This window comes from Erpetoichthys calabaricus, chromosome 13 (genome assembly GCF_900747795.2).
Source record: "Erpetoichthys calabaricus chromosome 13, fErpCal1.3, whole genome shotgun sequence".
NCBI classification, from domain to species: Eukaryota; Metazoa; Chordata; class Cladistia; order Polypteriformes; family Polypteridae; genus Erpetoichthys; species Erpetoichthys calabaricus.
The window spans coordinates 95,555,284-95,579,975 of NC_041406.2; positions in this window are offsets into that span (position 1 = coordinate 95,555,284).

Consider the following 24,692-nt stretch of genomic DNA (forward strand, 5'->3'; position numbering starts at 1 on the left):
TGTGGTACGCGGCTGGGGGTCAGACCCAGCCGGGACGCCTGAAAGGACTGGGTTGTGGCTTATTTATCCTCCGGGCCATGAGGGGGCAACCGCCCTGGAGTAGAAGAGGCCCACGGAAGGGGAGCAGGGAGGCTCAAGACCGCTGGGGCCTCTGGTCGCCGCCAGGGGGTGCCCTGAGCCTCATGGAGCCCGGGACTTATTCACTTCTGCCACACCCATGAAGGACGATCCTTCCAGGGTCACCCGGAGTGCTTCCGGGTGCTCTCCTGATGCTTCCACCACACCAGGACGTGATGTCAGGTAGAACACCTGGTGCCCATCCGGGTGAGGATAAAGGGAGCCGCCTCCCTCCTGTCAGTGAGCTGGAGTCGGGAGCAGGAGCAGGACGAAGCTCCTGGAGATATAGTGCAGGTGGCCCAGGGACAAGGAGAGAGAAGGCCCAGGAGAAAGGTGACTGGGGCTAGAGGCACTGTGTTGGTGTGGAAGACAAAATAAAAGCATATCATTGATAAAGATGCGGTGTCTGACTGGTGGTGTCCAGGCAAATATCACACTCCATGCAGGGAGGACCCGAGAAGCGAACCCAGGTCTCCTAACTGCGAGGCAGCAGCGCTACCCACAGCACCACCGTGTCACCCCTACCTAATACATGTTGACCGCAAAACATTTAGTGAAATAAGTTTGCAGAAGCAGAGGAAATCAGTAACAGGCAAACGCTTTTTGCACTGTAGTTTGTTAAGTGCTTTTTGATGGTGTGAATTATGCTAGGGTATTTAAAAATTCTCATACACTTCATAAGGTTTCTTTAGCTATGCCACACTTAACTTTGCACCTTTACTTTCTGAATGGCGTCTTTAACTTTGTCTGTCTGTTAGGACAACATTAATGACACAGCCGTGTATTAAACAAACACTGCTATTGTTACTGCTGTCTGCTGTTTGTGTCATTTGAGCCTTTCTAAGGAGAAAAGCAGGCGCAGAGTCTTTTATAAGCAGCAACACAGTAAAAAAGCTGAAGCCTTCATGACTTCCAGTCAAGCTGAAGGATTCATATTATGCATTAACAAGTGAGCCATACATATTGCAAATCATTCTAATCCACCGTGAAAGGCAGGGTGCCTGTCAAGGAGTGCCATCGAGCAGCATCAGTGTGGCATGAATAATGAAACTGGAGACCTTTGTTGCAATGAGGCTTAGAGAGAGGCAGACTGGCATGCCGACTCATGACAAGGGAAAGAAATCTGCCTGCACTTCAAATGTTACAGCTCTCGCCATTTTTTTAAATAAAGGATTTTCATTAATTCTTAAGTTATTTTTATTTATTTATTTATTTATTTTGTAATTTAAATTTCAAGCAGAGTGTCTTGCTTAGGAACCATCTGTAATGCAAGAAACAAACAGCACACTTCTGTTCCTGCATGGAAGTGGCTTTTTGACAAACTGATAATCTACCCAAGCAGCCGTACCACATGCACTTCAGAACAGCTAAGCATGTTCTAATAATCTTCTGTATAATTTTGCTGTTGGAAGAATGCACTTTTAATTCACGTTATATTTTCTGGTTTCCTCTTTGTGGGTTGGTTACTGTAACAGTTTGGATGCCTACGTTTTACAGCAGTCATACCACATTCACTTCAAAACAGGTCATCCACCTCAAGCTCAGCCTGTTCGGGCCCGGCCAGTACTTGGATGGAGGGACCATCTAGGAAAAGCTTGGCTTGCTGCTGGAAGAGGTGTGGGTGAGGCCAGCAACGGGCCGCTCTACCCTGTGGCCTGAATGTGGATCCCAATGCCCCAGCGCAGTGATGAGGACACTACTCTGTAAAATTGGTGTTGTCCTTTGGATGAGACACAAAAACGAGGTCCAGACTCTCTTGTGGTCATAAGAGATCCCTGTGCATCCTTTGTAAAGAGTAGGGTGTATCCTGATGTCCAAGCTGAACTGCCCACCACGGCTTAGTCATTCTGACCCCCTAATCATCCTCTGTCTTTAATTGACTATCTCTGTCAACACTTCACCACCTAAATGCTCACGTGAGGTGAGTGTACTGGCTCAAAATGGCTTCCGTCGTATCATTGCAAAACAGTGTTGGTTGAACTGGCTCACACTCACAGAAGTGTTTTGAATAATGAGAAAAGTGCTATATAAATGTAACGAATTATTATTATTATTATTAATTTTATTATTATAATTACCGTGAAGAAAAACCCCATTAGAGTGTGGCCATGTCTATTGGTGCCATGTGCCAGAGCAAGAAACAACCCTGATTGGGGCAAAATTTAATCACAGGGCCTATTCTTGAACACACTTGCATAATGCCCACTTAGAATTTCCATTAGCCTAACATCTTTGGGATGTGAGGCTATAACTAGAATATTTATAGAGAGAGAATAAGATATAGAGAAAAATCTATATAAGACACGGGGAAAATGGGCAAACTCCACACAAATAGCAACCAGGTGTGGGATTTAAACCGAACACCGTGAATCCATTAGGTAGCAGAGCTAACTGTTACACTGCTATCCTGTATTAGCATTGCATTAAAAAATTTAATGTTAGTAAGTGTAAAGTATTACACATAGGAAGTAAAAACGTTAGGTTTGAATACACAATGGGCAGTCTGAAAATCGAGAGTACACCTTAAGAGAAGGATTTAGGAGTCATAGTGGACTCTAAACTATGAACTTCTAGACAGTGTACAGAAGCCATTAAGAAGGCTAACAGAATGTCAGGTTATATAGCACCTTGATGTGTGGAGTACAAGTCCCAGGAGGTTCTGCTCAAGCTTTATAACACATGGGTGAGGCCTCATCTGGAGTATTGAGTGCAGTTTTTGGTCTCCAGGCTACAAAAACAACAACAACATTTAATTCTAGAGCACATTTTTATACAAATAATGTAGCTCAAAGTGTTTTACATGATGAAGAAAGAGGAAAAAGACAAAATAAACAATTAAAATTAGGGAACACTAATTAACATAGAATAAGAGTATGGTCTGATGGCCAGGGAGGACAGAAAAACAACTAAAAACTCCAGACAGCTGGAGAAAAAAATAAAATCTGCAAGGGTTCCAAGGCCACGAGACCACCCAGCCCCCTCTAGGCATTCCACCTCACATAAATGACCTCAATCAGTTCTCATTGTATTCAGGGTTCTCATGGAAGAATTTGATGATGACGGTCATGTGGACTTCTGGCCTTTAATCCATCAATGTAGGGACATCACGGTGCTTTGATCGGGTGGTGGTGGCGCTGATCGCCACCATAGAAAACCGGAAAAGAACAGAAGAGAAAGTAGGGGTTAGTATGGACATAGGAAAAAGGAAAAAGGACATAGCAGCACTAGAAAAGGTCCAGAGAAGAGCGACTAGGCTGATTTCAGGGCTGCAGGGGATGAGTTACGAGGAAAGATTAAAAGAGCTGAGCCTTTACAGTTTAAGCAAAAGAAGATTAAGAGGAAACCTGACTGAAGTGTTTAAAATTATGAAGGGAATTAGTCCAGTGGATCGAGACGGTGACTTTAAAATGAGTTCATCAAGAACACGGAGACACAGTTGGAAGCTTGTTAAGGGTAAATTTCGCACAAACATGAGGAAGTTTTTCTTTACACAAAGAACGACAGACACTTGGAATAAGCTACCAAGTAGTATGGTAGACAGTAAGACTTTAGGGTCTTTCAAAACTCGACTTGATGTTTTTTTGGAAGAAATAAGTGGATAGGACTGGCGAGCTTTGTTATGCTGAATGGTCTGTTCTTGTCTAGATTGCTCTAATGTTCTAATAACTGCATCATAGAAATACACAAAATGAAGCATACATGTGGAAATGTTTATTTCTAAACATACAAATGTTGCCTTACATATTTTTTTAACTTTCTAGTTTTTATTTTTTTTTAGATTACACGTCTGCTCTATCTGGCCTTAGATTTTTCGTATTTATGTTCCATTTCTGTCTTTTGAATGCACATCAATGACTGTTATAAAAGTTTATTCTAAACAACCTTGTAAAGGTCTGTGTTATTGCACTACTTTGCACTCTGTTAAAGACGGTTAATGGAACTGGTGCTCCATCCAGGGGTTAGATTAAGGTGACCGCCACTATGGCATATCAAAAAAGGAGACTAAGGGGATTTAGGTGCCAGGAAGGGTACCTGGCCTCTAATGTTTTGCCCTAATAAATTCTTTAATGATAAGATATAAATGATAATAAAAACAATAACCTCACAGTTATGCTGATGACACGCAGCTTTACTTATTTATAGCATCTGATAACCCTAAAGCTTTGGCCTCTCTGATCCTGGATGAGTAGTAATTTTATCAAGCTCAACAAAGAAATATAGAAATGTTAGTGGCTGGCCAAACTGGAAATAGTGAGGGTCTTGGAGATAAACTTCATTCCTTAGCATTAAAAGTCGGAAGTACAGAATTGAGGTGTAGTCATGGACTCTGACCTAAACTTTAAATTGGACAGTAACCACATTATCAGGACTGTGTTTTTTCATTTAAGGAGCATAGCAAAAGCTACACCTCTCATAGCATTGCAAGATGCTGAGACATTAATCAGGCTTTTGTTTTTAGTCAACTAGATTACTATAATGCATTCCCAGCAGGACTACGTAAAAAAGACATCCATCGGTTATAGTTAGTTCAGAATGCAGCAGCAAGAATGTTAACCAGAAAAAGAAAGTCTGAACACAACTCACTAGTTTTATTATCATTACACTGATTATATTTGTCCTTTAAGAGTTAATTTTAAAATACTATTAATGGTGAAATATCTTGATCCTTTCTAACATTTGGAGTCCCTGTCTCTTTGTATTCCAAGTTGTAACCTTGGATCGTCTAATAGTGGTCTTCTTATTATTCCAAGAACTAAACTATTAAAAATGTGGTACAGTAAAAGTGGTGAGGTGGCCTTTTGCTATAATGCACTCGAGAACGTGAATCCTTTGTTAGGCCAATACCGTAGAACGTTTTTAAGAACTTCCAAAAATCCACTTTCTTAATTTGGCTTGTTTCACAGCAATATGTTAACTCTGCTTCTAATAGATTATATATAATGTGGAACACAGCCCAGACACAGACAGGCGGACAGCGATGGTTCAACCCACACACGTTTATTATACATAATATTTACAAATGAAACACACACACAACCACCAAACTCCCTAAAAGTCCAGGCCCTCACACTGCCTCACTCTCTTCAGGCCGCCTCCAACCGAGCTCTGTCCTACCCGACTCCAGCCATCGAATGGAGGGAGGCGGCCCTTTTTATAACCACCCAGATGTGATCCAGGTGCCTCCTGAAAATCCTCCGCCGACACTCCCCAGTGTGGCGGAAGTGCCGGCTGCACACCCGGAAGCACTCCAGGTGTCCGTGGTCTTCTTCCCCCCAGCACTTCCGGGCTCCGAAGGCATTGGGGCACCCCCTAGCGGTGACCACGGGCCCCTACAGGGCTGAGCTTCAAAGCTCTGTACCCATGGTCCCCAAAGCCACCAGGGCAGTCGCCCCTACATGGTCTGGGGGAGGTGTAAGCCCTCCTCTGGTCCTCTGGGGCGTCCCGGCTGGGTACCACCCCCAGCCACCTGTGACAATAAATACACATATCAAAAATATCTGGCATTCATTATTAATCTCTACTTTTCTCTGCTTTCTTGTCCAGTTTTTTGCACCACTATCATCTGATCAAAGTACAATGCAGCCACCTGCGATGTTCAAATAAAAGCAGAAGCTGTGTCTGTCAATGGGGCCCACTGCATCGAATCTTCAAGGATGAAGTTTAAAAAACAATTGGAACTACTTAAGAGCATTTTTGTTAGGTTGAATGCCCATTGGGGGAATGGGTGGTCTTTTGGCCTTGAAACCCTTGCAGATTTTGTTTTTCTTCTCCGAAATCTCATCTGTGGAGTTTCCCGTTTTTCTGTTCTTTTCAGCAGTCTGACCATAGAATCAGACTTTTTATTTGAGACTTCAGAACGAATCTATAAATAAGGACTCTGTGTTATGTAAGTATACAGGATAAGTCAAAATTATGTTAACATTTGAATGGCGGAAACAATTTATTCACAAAACATACTTCATATGTGCAAGACGATTTACAGGAATGTCTCAACCTGTTCACCATCATGTTGAACACACAAAAACCAACGATCAACAGTGCACTTTAAAGCCTGGACATACATTTCGTGGGGAGTAGATGATACCACAGTCCGTATTCTGTCCTTCAGGTCATTGATATCACAAACTTTCCTGCTATACATGCGCTCCTTCAGCATACCCCATAACCAGAAATCACAGGGTGTCCTATCAGGGGAGTGTGGAGGCCATGGCAATGGTCCACCACAACCTATCCATCGTCCTGGAAAGGTATGGTTGAGATAAAAATAATCCATTAGTGTTAACATAATTTTGACTCGCCCTGTATATTGATTTATTCCTATTTACTATTTTTGGCATGCCATTTATTCCTTCCTATTCTTATCTGTTTTTAATTTGTTTCTCTTTTCATCACATTTTTTCTTTGACATCTTTTGAAGCAATCTGAGCTACATTCTTTGTATGAAAACGTGCTATCAGGTAACTGCCATAGTTCCTGGCGGTTCATTTCGAATGGGAGTTTCGGTGAGTTCTTACTGTGCGTGTTTACTGTGCTTTTGTGAATTTTTGTGTGATTTTTCTGGATCCCTGACCTTTTTTTTTTTTTGTTCTGTTTTCTGGCCATTCTCTGGATTGGTAATTTGGGAGTTTGTTTGCTTGGATTGCCTTGTTACTACAGGAAAAGTATTGCAATCGTCCAAAAATTTGATGTTGAGATTTTCATGAATCTCGACATTTTAGACTTCCCTGACTTTCTCATACATGAAGTACAGGGAAAGTATTGGAATCCTCCAAAAATTCCATTTCGATATTTTGATGAATCTCGATGTTGTAAAGTCCAAAAATACCATGGACGCTATCCAGTGACCTGAGACGAAGACTGGGCTCCTTTGCTACTGTGTCTTTCCGGAAAATCCTTGCGTACCGTTCGTTTGACTTTGTGTCGAATGAGCAGTTGCTCATGGAGTCCCGAATGAGGCACATTACCTGCATTGTGAAGGAGCGTCAGTTACGGCACTACAGCCATGTGGCGTGATTCCTGGAGGGTGATCTGGCTCACAGGATCCTCATTGTTGGGGACCTGAGTGACTGGACCAGGCCAAGAGGTCGTCCATGTAACACCTGGCTGTGGCAGATAGAGGGTAACTTCCGGAGGGTGGGAATGGGCAGCATGTCTGCCTGGGGGGTTGCTGAGCTGTTTCATCATGTGGTGGGTGTGGCAGTGCACCATACCAGTGCATGCTCCCCAACTTGACTTGACGTGATTCACAAAACCACCACAGCAACTTCTGCAACACTGCTGGGAAACCACTGGACGTGTTCAACGCTGCCACCTGGTAGGTGGGCATGTCAAACGGGTTGAGGAGTTCCACAAACTGTTCTTTACATCACATGACAATTTCAATAGTTTTGACAATTGTGGGTCTAAATTTGTTTTCCAGAAATTCTTTAATTAATTTTAAATTTCAGAGTTACTTTTCTAGTAAAAAAAAAATGTTCCTTCAAGAATTACATCTATCGTCTGTCCTTATCTAAGATTAACATGTTTGGAAAAGCATACAAGTGATTGGTAATGGCTACAACAAGAATTTGCAAAAAAAGCAAACAAGAGCATAGTATAATACAAGCAAAACAGAAATCATAAAAAGATGAATGAAGAAAGTGAATTTCTAGACAAATAAAAACTTAACAGCAAATAATACAAAATGAAGTGAGACGTTCCTGGAAACTCAAAACCTGTTCTTTTACAACATAAAATTTCTTAAACTTCAGTCGTTGATGCATATTTTTGTATGTTTAGTGTGACTGTCTACTTCACTTATCAAATTATATTAAAGCTTCCTCTCACAAGTACAGTACATGGCCTGGCACCCTCCAGTAAAACTCTATTACAGAAAGCAAAATTCAATACATAGCCTCGGTGATCTGTGGCAAAAAAGCACTCTCTAAACCTTGACACTAGCACCACCATACCCGACAGTATGCTACTACAAAAATTCAGAAGGGTTCTTAACGTGTGTGGCACTTCTTTTTATCAGACAAAACAAAACTCCACAGTTTTCCACATGGGGTCTCACAAGTGCATTATGCTGCTTATGAAGAAAATCTCTGGATTTGCATTCTATGTATCATGAGCACTACCCATCCTATTAGCCTTTTAAATCTATTTTGTACGTTTCTATAGTAAGGGACATTTTGCCCAGTTAACCCTCTTTTCTGTACCAGCACCTGATCATGTGTTCATATTCTTATTTATTTTATCCTAACTTTACTGCATACAATAATAAAGGGCCTCTTATTTAACCGGCACCTTCCAAAAGACACACAGCCACTTTCATATTCTGAAGGTGTTGGTTACTTTGTACTCCATTTTCCTCTTTCTAAACACATTTTTAAAATATGCCTTGCACTTTTACACTCAGCTACAACCAAATGAAGCATATGCAGCTCATGGGAAAAATCAACTGAGACCATTGTGCCTTCATTGTAATCATATCAGAAATGTTATCGTTACATTAGGGCTGATCACACTGAGTGAGCAGCCAGCAGTATGCGGAGCGGAGAATAAAATATCTTTAATGTCTTCACATCATGCTCAATACTGAACTACCATAATAGTCTCAGGAGACGTGAAAGCATTTGATCCCTTGAATGCCACATTAGCCAGGTTCTGAGGTTGACCATCGCCATCGGATTTTCAGTTTCTCAAGCTTTACAGAGTACTTTTGTCTTTATTATAGGAAGATAAAACCACAGAAGATACAATCTTAATTGACTCTATCATATAAGCCGTAAACCCGTAAATGTGAAAATCATGCACTGGTGTACAAGGAGCACGTAACAATTGTGAGTACAGCCATTCCAGACCTTGAAATTAGTTCATGTTTTATGTTTGCTTTTCTCTTTAGCCCATGACATTATTGCTTTTCCCTTGGCTGCCATGGCTCACCTCATTAATTCAGGTCACGCACATATGCACACAATTTCATATAGCATCCTGCCATGGAGAACAAGCTACTTCACCTTATAGCGTACACACACACAGACATATTTTACCATTTGAGCTCTGGCAGGTTATGCAGTGTCATCAAGGTTACAAAGAGAACCAGGATGGCAGTTCTTGGTTTAAAGTAGAACACTTTAAATGAGAGGTTACATTGTCTGTTAGATAGATAGATAGAAAGATAGATAGATAGATAGATAGATAGATAGATAGATAGATAGATAGATAGATAGATAGATAGATAGATAGATAGATAGATAGATAGATAGATAGATGTTTTTAATTTTAGTATAGTAGGCTGGATAGATAGATAGATAGATAGATAGATAGATAGATAGATAGATAGATAGATAGATAGATAGATAGATAGATAGATAGATAGATAGATAGATAGATGTTTTTAATTTTAGTATAGTAGGCTGGATAGATAGATAGATAGATAGATAGATAGATAGATAGATAGATAGATAGATAGATAGATAGATAGATAGATAGATAGATAGATAGAAGGGACATTATTGATTACATGCTTTAGCATGTACCACTCCTCAGAACTTTTTTACCACCCTGAGATGGCATGATTATACTATGCTTTACCAATCCCTAAAATGGCAGCTAAAAACAGAAATAAACTAAATAAATGATCTACTACTACTTTCCTACTTGTTACACAACAAACACAGAGCTCATTAACAGAAGCAAAATATAGGATTTGTAGCAAAATGTAGAAATTGTCATTGTACATGCTGTAAAATACACACAATAAATAAATCCGCCATTTATAAAACATCTTGAGCTGCAGCACATCCCGCACAGTTATGGGTTACACTGCAAAACACTCCACTAATAAAGCACGGATACACAAATTATAATTATCGTAAAGAATTAATAGAGGATGAGAAGAAACAAAAAGTCCTTTAAATGTCTATCATTTGAATTACTCGTTTCTTAATGTCCATTATGGCGAGGGTTATGCCAAACCATACCTCAATCCAGAGAAAGGCCTATCATCCACCACCTCTTCACACAGTCATGTCAGGCCCTCTCCCAAATTGACCATAAAAAAGTAAAAAGATCCTTTATGTTGTCATTCCTTTTGCCTTCTATAAAAATGAACCTGGGTTTACTTGATGTCTTCTAAAGGTGGCGTAGGTTAAGGGATAATCGACGCCACCTCTCTGGCTCTGTTCCCTGCCTCTCCTCTTCTTTGCTACTGCACCTTCACCTTTTTACGTATGGTCAGCCCCTCCCCTTTGAGTTTTTATTGGCCTTCCAAATCAGGTGATCCTTCTGAGGCAGCGAATAGGTTTTCTAATATAAATTCAGATTCTTTACTATTTACAGCAATAACAAAAAAGTACACTCAGACAATGACACTAAAACACACATGACAACTGTTACATGTACCAATACAGAATGTGAAAAATGGAGTAGAACAAAATGGTAATTCTGGACCGATTGTATTTTTTATGAATTAACTTCTGAAGTACAAATACAGGTGTATATATTGTACTGGACAAACATTTTAGGACACCCCCACATTTCAAGTTTTTGTTGAAATTTAAGCAATTCAAGTCCAAGGAATAACCTGAAATGGTACAAAGCTAAGCGGTAAACTTCCAGAGGTTAAAAAAAAGTTTAGGAGAGTGACCCCTACACTCCTCACAAAGAAATGGAAATTAACTAACCTAATGGATGACATTAAATTGTCCCTGCATCAATGTGTGTGTGTGTGTGTGTGTGTGTGTGTGTGTGTGAGAGAGAGAGAGTTAGTGAGCAATCCCAGAGCTGATTCCTAACTTTTGCATAATGCCAACAGCAAAGGCTCTAGTTTGCCTGTAAAGGAATGAGCAGTCTATAAAAATGTAATTACTGCAATTATTATATATCTATATGGTGACGCAGTCATTATAAAACTTATTTTTAAATCTGAGTCAATATATTTATATTTTTTGCATTACTTTGTGGTTAAAACTTTAGAGTAGGGGTTCCCAAAATTGTGTCTGTTAGTCAGTTATTGCTATGTAACAAGACTGTAACAAAGGCTTTGTTTGTGTTATATAGCAGTAACTGACTAACAGACACACTCCAGCAAGCCTTTAAACCACTAATCTAAAATGTTACGATATTATGTGATATTTTTACATAACAAAAGCTAGTGAATTGGGATTGAGAAGCTATTTTGGGTTTAATGCCCTGTTCTCATGAAAATCTTTCTTATGCACCATATATTCTTATGTCCTTAAACCAGTCCATTTTACTGTTCACTGAAGTCATTGACTGTCACAATAGCAGCCTGTGTTCTGTAACAATTAAATCATTTCCTGAACCAAAGCATTTCTAGAAGGCACATACACTGGATGAGAGGCAGCAACCCACAGGAATGTCTAGAAGCTATATCAATGTCTTGTGTGAAATATGAATTGTTATATGTGAGATAGTTATTCTGTTGAGTACCCTTGTTCAAGGTACAAATTGGACACAAATAATACAAATTGCAACATAATATTACATAATATTCTCAAATCCACTTTAAGGTTATCAAGTGTAACGCTTGTACCTTTGGGGTCAAGGCAGGAATCATCCTTGAAATGGGGCACCAATCTATTGCTGAGCCTACTCACACATACCCACGCTCTACCTATTTAGCATTACCAACTTTTATAACTCTGTATTGACCAATGCAATTTTCTACACTGTGGTGTGCCAGTTTGGTAACATCAGATCAAGAGAGGCCCCCCAAATCAACCAGCTAATTAAAAGGCCATGCTAGTTTATGGGACACACTCTGGACACCCTGGAGGTTGTTGCAAAGGAGAGAATTAAAGCAAAACTTAGTGCCATTATGAACAATGCTGCACATCTTCTCTCTGACACACTGACACTTAGGACTTCCAGTCAACAAATTTATTCAGCAGAAGTGTGTGAAGAAATACTATGGGGGCTCCTTTACACCAACGGCAATAAGCTCCTTGTTTGAAAATAGTGTGGAATATGACCCGGAGACAGACAGGCAGACACGTTTAAATCACCCCACACACATTTATTGAGGCGTACCATATTTACAATTTACTCACACAAGCCCCAATACCCCACAGTCCAGGACAATCAATAATGCCTTCTCACTCTATCTTCAGACCGCCTCCTTCTCTCCTCCAGAAACCTTGTCCACTCTTCCACCCGACTCAAGTCCATCTCTGAAGGGAGGCGGCCCCATTAAATAAGCACCCGGATGTGCTCCAGGTGTGTTCCCGGCAATCTCCCACCGATACGCCCCAGTGTGGTGGAAGTGCCAGCTGTCTCCCTGGAAGCACTCCGGGTGTCCCTGTTCCTCTCCCCCCCAGCACTTCCTGGTGTGGCGGAAGTGCTGGGGTCCAGGGTCCTCCAGGCATGGGGACGCCCCCTGGCGGTGACCACGGGCCCCTACAGGGTTGCGCTTCCAAGCCCTGTACCCGTGGCCCCCAATATAACCAGGGCGGTCGCCCCCTCGTGATCTGGAGGAGGCATGAGCCCTCCTCCGATCTTCTCGGGCGTCCCGGCTGGGTACCACCCCCATTCGGGTACCACAATAAATATGTCAATTTTTCCAGCGGGTCTCAGAATTTAGGTGGGATACCTTGGAAAACTTGTAAATTTTTGCATCTACATAATGCAAAAAAAAGCTTGATTTTCTGATAAAAATTTTCATTTTAAGATGTGAAATCCTATCAATTTTCTACATACACACACAGACACCATGCTAAAATCTACTTTTCTCGACATTTTGAACATTGTTGGATCAGAATATGAACTCAACTGATCAGTGTTTTTCAACCAGTGTGCTGCCCAGGTGGGTCAGAACCTGAGAGGGACAAGCTCTGCAGGTGGTCAACACTTGTCTGAGGAGGACAGGACTACCTGGAGAAGCTGGAATAAAAGCAGCTCCGCAATCGCGGTGTTAGAGCACTTTGGATGGGTCTTCCTGGCTGCTAGAGTCCATGTGCCCTGGGTGTGTGGTTGCTAGCGAGCCTCACTGCACTAGTGGATAGTGGGCATACGAGTTGCCTCTGAGGCAGAGAGGGACAGGCAACGGGGCAAAGTAGCTTGGAGACACCATCAAAGTGGTCACTAAGTGCCGTATCTCTGAACGATCATCTCGGAGCTGCTTTTTTTAATCGGCTTAACTGGTAGTCCTGCATACATTGAACACACGTATGAGATATACTGTATATGTGTTGGTGGTTAGTAAAACAGTGGTGTGCTTTGGGATGATTTTGGTTGCAAAGAGTGTGCCACTACAAAAAATAACGGTTGGGAAACACTGCGATAGATCATTTTTACCACATCACAAAACATCAGTTTACATGGAAGCAAATTTACGATGTAGAGGAACATGCCAAGGATGGCAGTACCAAAGCAATACATAGTGTGAATTTTATTCATTCACCAATAAAATGAAGATAATGGTTAAACACACACTGTAAGTACAACACATTGTGGTTCAAGACTGTGTACTAAATCAAGCGATGCTAGAAAGAAGGAATCCCCGATACGCAGGGTGCCGTTGGTTTAGAATGCTGCTGCTCATTTTTTGGTCAGAGCAGGAAAGTTTGCCTCTTTATCCCCTGTAATAAGAAGGTTAATTGTGCCAAGTTAATTTGTGAAAATAAAAATTATTTCACAAAGCCATGCAATTCAGCTGAGAGAGAGACATCCAGAGATGGACAAAGGACAGCTGTGAGTCATGTTAGATTGACAGAGGGTATGTGAGGGACACACAAGCAGGTTATTTTAAAAAACATGCTGATGTCTGTATGACCACTATGTTTGAAAAAACCCAGGGGCTGTTGTAAATTATGAGAACAGGTAAAGATATTCATAACCATCTTATGCTCTGGTAGTTATCCATATCTGACATAAATGTAAGTGTTTAAAGACTTTATGGGTGTATGTATTACATTAAATAGGTGTCAAAGATTGGAAGCCAAATGTCTACCTATAATAAATCTGGTTTGGTCTTGTGATATTGCTGAAAGGAGCACTTTCTCAATCCTTCTAGGTAGGATTTTGAAGAGTATCTTAACATCATTATTCAGAAGCAAGATTGGTCTGTATGATGCACATTCTAATAAGTCTTTATTGTTTTTAGGAAAAATGCTTGGCGAAAAGTTTGAGGCAGAATGTTTTTTTTTCTCTGGCTTCTATAAATGTTGCTAATAAGAGGGGAGCTACCTTAACCGAACATTTTTTATAAAATTCAGCAGGGTAGCCATCAGGACCTGCTGCTTCCCACTCTGAAGTGAGTTTATAGTGTCTAGTAATTCTGATAATGTCAGAGGTTTATCCAGTTCCTCTGCACTTAGATTATCTAGCTGTGGTATCCATAATATGTCAAAAGGTGCATTAGATAGTGTCTTTTGTTCTTTAAACTGAGTAGAATATAAGGACTTATAGTAGTCTCTAAATGTATGCATTATATTTTCACAGCCAATGATTCTATCTCTGTCTGTGTTGGTGATTACTGATATTTCATCACGAACTTCGTGCTTATTGATTTGTTGCGATAAGATCTTGCTAGCCTTCTCTCCGTGTTTGTAGTAATGATGTTGTGATTTAAAAATCAGTTTCGGTTTCTTTTGTTGTCAAGAGGTTGTGTTCTGATTGAAAAGCCTGTCTTTTCCTAAACAATGCCTCATTTGGAGACCTGGCGTATTCTCAATCTATTCTGGTAATTTTACTGATTAACTCTGATGTCTTCTTGGTTTCTGAATTATTTTTTTGGGAAAGATATGAGATAATCTCTTCTCTTACAAAAGCCTTCAGAGTTTCCCAGAGTATTCTTGCAGAAATCTCAGAGGATGCATTTGTCTCTTAAAAAAATCAATTTGCTTGGATATTAATTCTGTACAGTTCTCATCAGCTAATGACAGGTGGTTAAGACGCCAGCTGCGAGATGAGTATTTATAGTGATGAGGATACAGCACAACCTCAGAAGCGAACCTTGGTTGTTGACATTTCCGGCTGGAAGGAAAATCTAACATCTCTCACTTGGTTAGGATGTGCCTTCAGCATGTTTATGTATATATATGATTTTATATATATATATATATATATATATATATATATTCACGGCATTCGTAGTCTGTGTCACAATCTGATTGTATGGGTGGTTACCTACCAGGTAACACTTGTGGTTGGCCAGCAATCTGCTAACATCCGCCACGGTGCCCTCAGTTTGTGAGGAGCAGATCATAGAATGGTTGAAATAGTTTACTGTCAAATAAATGCAAAGAGTACACGACACGTGTTTCGCCCTCATTCTGGGCTCATCAGGTGTACACACTCCACTGCACTCCCTCTCGGGAATCGAATATATATATATATATATATATATATATATATATATCCTCTTTAATAAAACCCCTGTGTGCGTCCAGTGTCCGTGTGTGATGCTTCGAAGCAGATCCTTTAAAGGCCGCCTGATGCGTCACACAAGACAGAGAGGGTGGGAGCTATAAAATATCGCGCAGCCGATCCAATCGGATTTCGGTAAATGAGGTAAGACTAAAACATAAAACACGAAAAATCCAATCAGGTACTGAGACGCGGAGACCAGCTTCCCCAAAGAGGTGGGATTAGTGTTTGTTGTTGTGCAAGAGTTCACTCTGAGGATGTCAGATTTGCAATTAAGAAGCTTGACCCGGTAAAGTGTAAAGTGTCAGTCGTTGAAGGGGTTTTCCTAAATATACGAATTTTCATGATATTACAATATGATGACTTTTAAAAGTAGATTTATTTTCGCGCACATTACATCAGTTGCTGGGGAGAATCTGCTGATTGCCCACTGTTGTGAGAGAAAATTAAACGCATATTACGGACAGCAAAGCCAGTATTACTGTCAGAGAAAATTACAGGCATTTTACGGAAAAAATGTAATTAGGTAAAAGGTCCCTTGCCATTTAATATAGACTGTTCCTACTAATGTTTATGGACTACTGTTCTAGCGCCTGTTATTGTAACGGGCTTAATGTCTAGTATATATATATATAAGGGAATGAACTGTTACCTTTTAAAGCAAGTTAAATACATATTTCTCTTCTTGTACCTTATTTGTCTCTCTTGTATTTATTTTCCACCTGGGTACAAAAGGTATAGTATTTGGTTGTAGTCAATTCTGCATCAAAAAGAAACACGGGGAGAAAGGTGCCTCCCTCTGGATACATCCCCAATTTTTGGCCTCGTTGCCAGTTAGTTTTAGAATCAATTTTAAAATTCTGATGTCTGTTTTTAAATCACTACATGGGTATGCTCCTGGCTATTTATCTAAATTGTGTGTTTCACATCAGCCATCCAGAGAACTTAGAGCTACTGGTGGTCCCTCGTACTAAGTGTAAAACTAAGGGGGACAAGGCTTTTGCAGCTGCTGCACCGCGTCTGTGGATTTCTTTACTTTAATACAGTAGGAAATCACCTTCGATTGAACAGTTTAAAACTGGACTGATGACTCATTTCTACTCTTTAGCTTTCCATGATCTTCAGTGATTCTAGTAATCCTACTATCTTAGTCCGTGGTTTGTTTCACTTTACTTTTAGTTGTATTATGTTTTATGCATTTCATGTACTTTATGTTCTTTGTAAAGCACTTTGGCTACAGCATTGCTGATGCTGCATTAAATGTCTTCTATAAATACACTGACATTGACACTGGATCAGTATTAATGAAGACACCAAGCACAGCTCAGTTGTCCTCTGCCAAAACGAAAGCCAGATGGGGAGTGCGAGCAAACATCAAACAAGCAAAGGAACGTAAAGAATCGGTCAAAACTAGCCTGACGCTGGTCTTCTTCACATTAAAGGTGTTCAGTTTACCCTAAATGTTTGCTTTTAATTTAAACAACAAAGAAAACTTGCACATTTTGACTAGAATTTCCTGTAAAAATGACTACTTCATCTCAGTAGTATAAAACCTTGCAGCTTTGTAAATAAAATGTTTAAAGTTAATGTGATTCCCTGAAGGGTATGCTGCAGTACTTTAATGTTTTACCACGTAAGAAATATTAATTTCAGGCAGGAAATATAAAGATGCAATCAAACTATTTTTAGCATCTCACATATGGGTTTTGCCTGATTTTTAACGGCTGTTTTTATTTTATTTTATTTTTTTGAAAAAAAAAAAAGATGCCTTGGTATTCAGGATGTTCTCTTTTTTGAGTACTTGACCCCCAAAGGTCCAGCACAATTGTGGATGGATATTTTTTTTTTTCTATAAAAACAATCATTTGGAAAAATAATAATAATGAAAAAAATTCTGCCATCGCCACAATCCCATTCCATTTTTCATACCTTTTTTTTTCCACAAATAAAATAATCAACTTGTCAGTCAGACAAACTGCAGGCTGCCATTCATCACTCGATGATGAAGACCTGGTTATTTATTGCAGGGAATTGTGTCAGGTTATGGCTTTTTGGATCAGTAGCTCCGTGTCTGTATTCAGGCTCCATCTTCAGGCTCTCTTTTACTGAAGATTTTTTTTTTCCCAGTCTCTCCTTAAGCAGGATTTTTTTCTCTCCCCCTGTTTGGCATATGGCTTTCTATGAGATTAGCAGAACAAATCTATGTATGTCTGGGTAGGTGCAGGTTATTCCAGGGGGACGCAAGAGAAGTACTTGAAGATTGTGTGTGCAATTGGAGGGGAGGACTAAAATTACATTCTAGGTGGTGCAGTGGTAACGTAGACTCATAGTAAGTACACCTGGGTTTACATTCTGGATCCTCCCTGAGTGGAGTTTGCATATTCTCCCCAAATCTGTGTGGGTTTCCTCCAGGTGCTCCAGTTTCTTCCCACCATCCAAAGACATGCAGGTTCGGTGGATTGACGACATGAAATTGGCCTTGGTGTGTGAGTGTGTGTGTGTGTTCACCCTGTGAGGACTGGCGCCCTGTCCAGAGTTTGTTCCTGCCTTGTGCCCTATGCTACTTGAGATGGGCTCCATCCCAGCCTCCGTGACCCCGGTCTGGCTTAAGTGGGTTATAAAATGACTGACGGACTGCAGTTCATCCTAAATCATGCATCAATGTCTTAAGACTGCAGTATCAGATATGTGCATGCAGGTGCCTCTGATCTGGTGGTGGGCATCAAAAGCATGAGGGCAACAGAGATGCTAGAAATGAGAAGGTTTCCTGAAGTTGCTGGCCAGAACAATGTGACCATGAACAACCTCCTGATAATGTCCAGGATACCTTGTAAAAAGGGATTCAGATATGAATATTTTTATTAAAGAGCAGAATCAACAAACAATAGGTTTGTATGGCTGTGTTTTATAGAGGCTTATTACTCAGTGGCAGTTGGCTTAATTCCCAGTGATAACATCTCCAATACATCAATCACAACATTCTCTGATTCATCCATTAATCCATCATCCTAACTGCAGGGTCACGGGGGTCTGCTGCAGCCAATCCCACTCAACACAGGGCGCAAGGCAGGAAACAAATCCCTGGCAGTGCGCCAGCCCACCACAGCGCACACACACGCACACACCAAGCACACACTAGGGACAATTTAGGATCACCAATGAACCTAACCTGCATGTCTTTGGATTGTGGGAGGAAACCGGAGCAAACCGGAGAAAACCCACACAGACACGGAAGTGAACCCGGGTCTCCTAACTGCGAGACAGCAGCATTACCACTGCGCCACCATGCCGCCCTTCTCTGACTCACTCAGTCATATATAGTTGCGTCACACTTGATGACAGCATATTGTTCCGACCAGAGCGTCGTTAGTCGATATCATTTTTAAGCACTTTAATGCATATTAAGGGGTGGGGGGCATGTCTGTGTGTCTGATGTCTGATTTCATCGCTCTAACTTTGGATACAAGACTTCACGTTTGTATCACTGCATTATGTACACAGAAAATCTAGACACGCGCCAGCAGCACCCAGGGACGTGCCTCTGCATCATTTTAATTGTGATGATGCTTCAAGTATACGCCTGACCTGAGGTAACCTTCCCCAAAGTAACCTAACCTAACCTGAGAGTATAGGAGCTAGGTGGAGAACTTAGTGCAAGGAGAATTGTCTGCAACTTAATATCAGCAAAACCAAGGATCTGGGTATTGACTTTTACTGCACCAAAGAGCTTCTATGTCTGGTCTCTATTCAAGGAGTGGATATAGAGATGGTCCACTCCTACAAGCACTTGGGGGTCCACATTAATGACAGGTTGGTTTGGTCTCGGAACACAGAGGAACTATTGAAGAAAGAGCACATCGGGCACTTTTTCATTAGGAGAATTTGTTCCTTTAGTGTGGGAAGTGACATCCTTCACATCTTCTATAACTCTTGATTGCCAGTGCAATTTTCTATGCGGTGGTGTGGTGGGCTGGTAACATCACTTCAAGAGAGGCCCACTAAATCAACAAGCTAATTAAAAAAGCAAGCTCAGTTATAGAATACACTCTGGACCCCCTGGAGGTCGTAGCAAAGGAGGAAACAAAAAGAAATCTGAGTGCCATTATGAACAATGCTGCACATCCTTTCCAACAAATCATTTAGTAGAAGTGTGTCAGGAAACTATGGGGGCTCCTTTATACCAACAGCAATACACCTGTATAGTGCTGCACTGGGACTGGGACTGCCAAGTCAAACGTTTTCCTTCCTTTTAATTTTCTTGCTTTATTGTCATTCTTGTGTGTGGTCAGTCCTATGTGTTTGTGTGTGTGTATGTATTTATACATTTATTTAATTATCTGTCAATTTTTGTATTTATTTAAAAAGCTTCTGTAAAAAGCCAAATTTCCCCCTGGGGATAAATAAAGTTCGATCTATCTATCTATCTATCTATCTATCTATCTATCTATCTATCTATCTATCTATCTATCTATCTATCTATCTATCTATCTATCTATCTATCTATCTATCTATCTAATGTTAGCATATTATATGCATCACATAAATTACTAATCATTATTGAAATACAGTACTAATGATACATTAATAACAATATTAATTCTGTACTTTGACTACTTACGACTGTATTTCAATGCTTTTCGATTTCATATTTTGTATATGTGTCAATTAAACGTGATATTGTTAGCCATGACATTGTTAATTGACTCATGACTATATATATTGTACGAATGAGTAGCAGACAAAGAGATGCAGTTGGGGCCTCCAGTGGTGAACCCTGTATAATTGGTAGATGATTTGTCCAAGAAAATAAAATTAGCAAAACAGTCATCAGCCAGAGCTGTGCAATGACATCATCTTCAGACAGGTTACATAGATTGACTGACTCCATCCATTGGTGGCATTCTGGCAGGAAGAGTTGGGAATGTTGGTGGAAGAGAAAGTGAAGCCATCACTGTTCCTCTTGCCTTTGATCTTCCTTTCTGACGACAAAGAAAGGAGAATCTGTGCCAGTGCCAACCCTGGCTTGGAATGGAATTGCAGTAGTGCATTAGCCCTGAAGATGTCCCTTATTCACATGTGTGTGACAATGTCTCTATATGTAGTAGTGTCTCTGCTGTACAGTCGCACGTGGACTTCAGCCTCTGCAAATTAAAGCTGCTGAAAGGCACTGTGGGTGGAGTTCAAAGGGTTTTACTTAGCCAATGAGGTTCATGGGAGAGGGCACTGTGTGGATCTCTATGCAGATATGAAAGGGTTAAAAAGGAGATTCACAGCAGGTGGGGGAAGTTGAAGAGTGAGAGAGAAATGAATTGGACTGCAGCAGTGAAAAGAAGTGTGGAAGTCACGAGAACTAGACGGCGTGCTTTAGAGTTCAATGAAATTTCATAGCTGGTAGTCAGGGCTTTCCAATGGCCATTAGAATGGAGAAGAAGCAGTCAAGGTAACACTGTTGTAGCAAATTTCATTTTTTTTTACTGTCATATAGTTCAAAAACACTACTCCCTTTTAATTTTATTTGAGACTCTTAAGAAGCATAAACCTTTCTATTTTTGTAAATTATTTCTGCAGTCCAAACTGGATGTCATTGTTCATTGTTGGACCAGCTTCAGAGACAAACAGAACTCAGCCTTAGAAGTGCTATGGATGTTGTGTACCCTCATTGTTCTTGTAATTTGCTTTTTCTGTCGTATGAACATCTGGGACATTAAAAGGCACATCCTTCAGGACCTTAATTCTTCTACTGTCTAATTGTGATTCTTTTACACTAACCACATAGCAAAGGACTGTGACTAAACTTTCATTTCGTGGAAGAGTTTCAGTCATTAATAATTTTGCAGCCTTTATGTTGTGGCATAAATTAAGATGTATAGATCAGTCTCCAGGGTTATTACACACTAAGCAGAAGCTGTTAGTCGATTTCTTTTGGAACGGCCTGCACAGACTGTAGTGGGGGTCATTTATTTACCTATGGGTGAAGAAGGACAGGGGCTCATTGATGTCTGAAGCAAAGCTGCAAGTTTCAAACCATCAGGCTTAATAGGATCTTTTTTCACTTCAGAACTCTTCAATTGGAAAACAAATTTTGAATTTGATTCACATTTAATTAGTAATGGGTCTTAGGAAATTATAACTTTCTCTTTTGCTATAATTTTAAAAAAGGATTTTTATTTGCCTGGAGTTCTTTTTCTATCTATCTATCTATCTATCTATCTATCTATCTATCTATCTATCTATCTATCTATCTATCTATCTATCTATCTATCTATCTATCTATCTATCTATCTATCTATCTATCTATCGTGACCACAAAGGGGTGCCACTGAGCCCCAAACACCAGACACAACTTAACCAAACACAGTTTAGGGATTAAATAAAACATTTTATTACCCAGAGACACGTTCACAGGCTCTCTTAACAATCCCATAATGCATTTATCATTAATAAACTCCTTCCACTCCTCCACATGTGTTTTTGCCCTCTGCCTCCCAAATCTGATGCAGCTGGATAAACCCCTAACCAGAGAAAGTCATCCATCACTCAGGACGTGACTTCCAACCGGAACCGATCTCCCCTGAGATGACGTCATCTACAGGCTTGAAGCAGGCATCGTGTCATCTACACTGACGTTGGTCAATATTTTACAGTTGTTTAGCATTTAACCAACTCATTACCCTTGTTGTCATTACCATTTCAGTGGGGTAACCTGTGGTACCCCAGACCCTTTTCTGGTCTGTTATCTTTTGTTTGACAATATGGACAGAAATCTTTGAAGATCTATATATTATATTGTACTTTTCATATTTCTGTCTATCTATTTACTAGGACATCCTGTTTGGCTCCTGTCAGTACAAGGCAGCACCCTATAATGCCTTCTGAGCGTGTATAGGAGGTTATACCTCCTGTGTTCACTTATAGGGTTCTTTGAAAGAAAGACAGAAAATCAGCTTCTGGTTACAGCAGTGGGTATTACTTTGAGGAAGATGTTGCCATGCAGGAAGTTCAGTGACCCCAAGTACCAAATGCCAGCATTGAGTTAAAGAAGTGGAGAATAAAGGAAGAGGTGGATTGGCTGAATCCTTCCTGTGGCACAGGGAGTTGGTAGGGCCACTGAGAGTGCTGGCCTTGGCAATGGGATGGTACAGTAAGGGTAGGCCTCAGGGAGGAACCAGCACAGGTGCAGACAGGAGTAAAGGGGGGCATGAATAAGATGAATGGGTGAACTGGAATCTGGCCCAAGCTGTGGAACACAACACCTCAGCATATTGCTGACCTGATCCAAGCTGTATATGATGTTCTGCCTAGCCCATACGACCTCTGTATGTAGAGTAGGACAGACACACCAGAATGCCCATTGTCTCAAGGAAGAGAGCCACTGGTGCAGATCTAAAAAAGTCGCCCCAAGATACCGTAAGGAAAGCAATTTTTGTAGCACCATGACCAGACGCTCAAGGTGTTAGCAAAAACGATGTCCAGTGCTACTGGGAACATTAGACCAATCATCATAAGTATATTATCAGATTTTTTTGAGGTAGGCCCCTAGCCCCAGGAGGCGGTAACTCCTGGGATCTTTGCATCTGCACAGGATTGGCAGCAGATGGTTGACCTAGGGAGGCATTCTACATTTTCAGAGACCATTTGCATGACCACGTTGTAGCCTTGATATTGTCCTGCTATCTGACTCCAATATATAGGTGCTCATGTTGGAACCCTTGGTCATGTTCCCTTGTGATACAGAATGGAGGAGGCTTATGAGAGGAAAAGGGCTAAGTACGAGGACCTTGAGGGACAGGGATAAATCAGTAGTGGTGGACAGCAGGGGGTTCTGCAGGCAAATCCTTCAGCAGGGGTGAAGAAGAGCCAATTAGAGGTAGAAGGACATTCCTCTAGATGGCTGTGGATCAGAAGGAGAGAGCCATGGAGTATGAGAGTTAAAGGGCCTGATAAGATGTCTGATGTTTAACAAGAATTTAGTCCTTGCTGTGCTTGCATTTTCCATCGAGTTCTTCTGCATCCTTCAAATTTTATAAAGCTTTGCCTGTTTCTGCTTAGTTTGGCCACTTTGTGTTCAGATCTGCAAACTAAAGAGAACAAACAGCCATTCCTGCTATCAGGATTTGAGTTATCTGATGAAGGGCAATTTTAATTTTTACACACAAATACTGAGGAAAGGGCCATTAAAGGCTTAAGAAATGTTTCTGTTGCGAAGTGCTTAACAGACATTTTGCTGCCGTCTCAACTGCTTAGCGCGTCACTGACACAGCAGCTTGTTACACCAAGCCACCTGTAGCCTAACTATCTTGATCGCACAGATCTCCATATGGTTTCCTTTCTTTTATATAACAGGCAACTTTTTTAAAGCTCAAGCCATGCCTGATTTAGATCTGGCGGCTGTTCTCTTTGTAACGCTTCCTGCCTCCTCACTGAAAGGAAATGTTACTTATTCAGACCAGATGAGTGAAATTTCTCATACTTGTTCTTAAATAAACATTCTTAACTATCTGTTATGCTTAGCATGTGATCTTATTTTTGGGAAAAGTCTAAAAAATTCCCAGGAGACAGAAAGGAGTATAACAAATGTACCGTAGAAAGGCCAGCTTCTTTGTTAATTTCCAACAGGATGTAATGTTCTGAAATTGCTTCAGTGATGAAAGTAATTAGAGAGATTATAAGGCGCCTTAAAGCACCTCTTCCTCATGCAATTAAAGAAAAAGGAAAAATTGGAATAGAAAAGGGTTGAATTTGGTGTTAATGAAGAGAGAGGGAACTAGATGCTGAGTCAATCTGTCGTAAAAAAATGGATCTAAAACTTGAGTTTGGCCTTGGATGGTGGTGCTGGTTCATGTTACAGGGTGCTCTTAGCTTTCGTGGTTAAATGTATTTTTATTTAGGAGCTTCAGATTCTGTGGGACGCTTGAAGACTTCTGGTGAGATTGACTGGGAAAGCAAAATTTCCCTAGCATCATGTGTAAGTGTGTTTGTGTGAACACTTAGAAAAACACTTCTATTTAAGGCCACCCATTCATCCACTGTGAATTTTTTTTTGGTATTCTTGTGCTAGTCAATTGTAATGCACACGCACACACACACACACACACACAGTTATGCTGTTTACCTCCATCCATAATTCTGTTTTCTTAGCAAGCTGTTTCCATTACGGGCCCTCAGGTAGCTGGAGGCCGAAGATGACATCATAGGGTTCA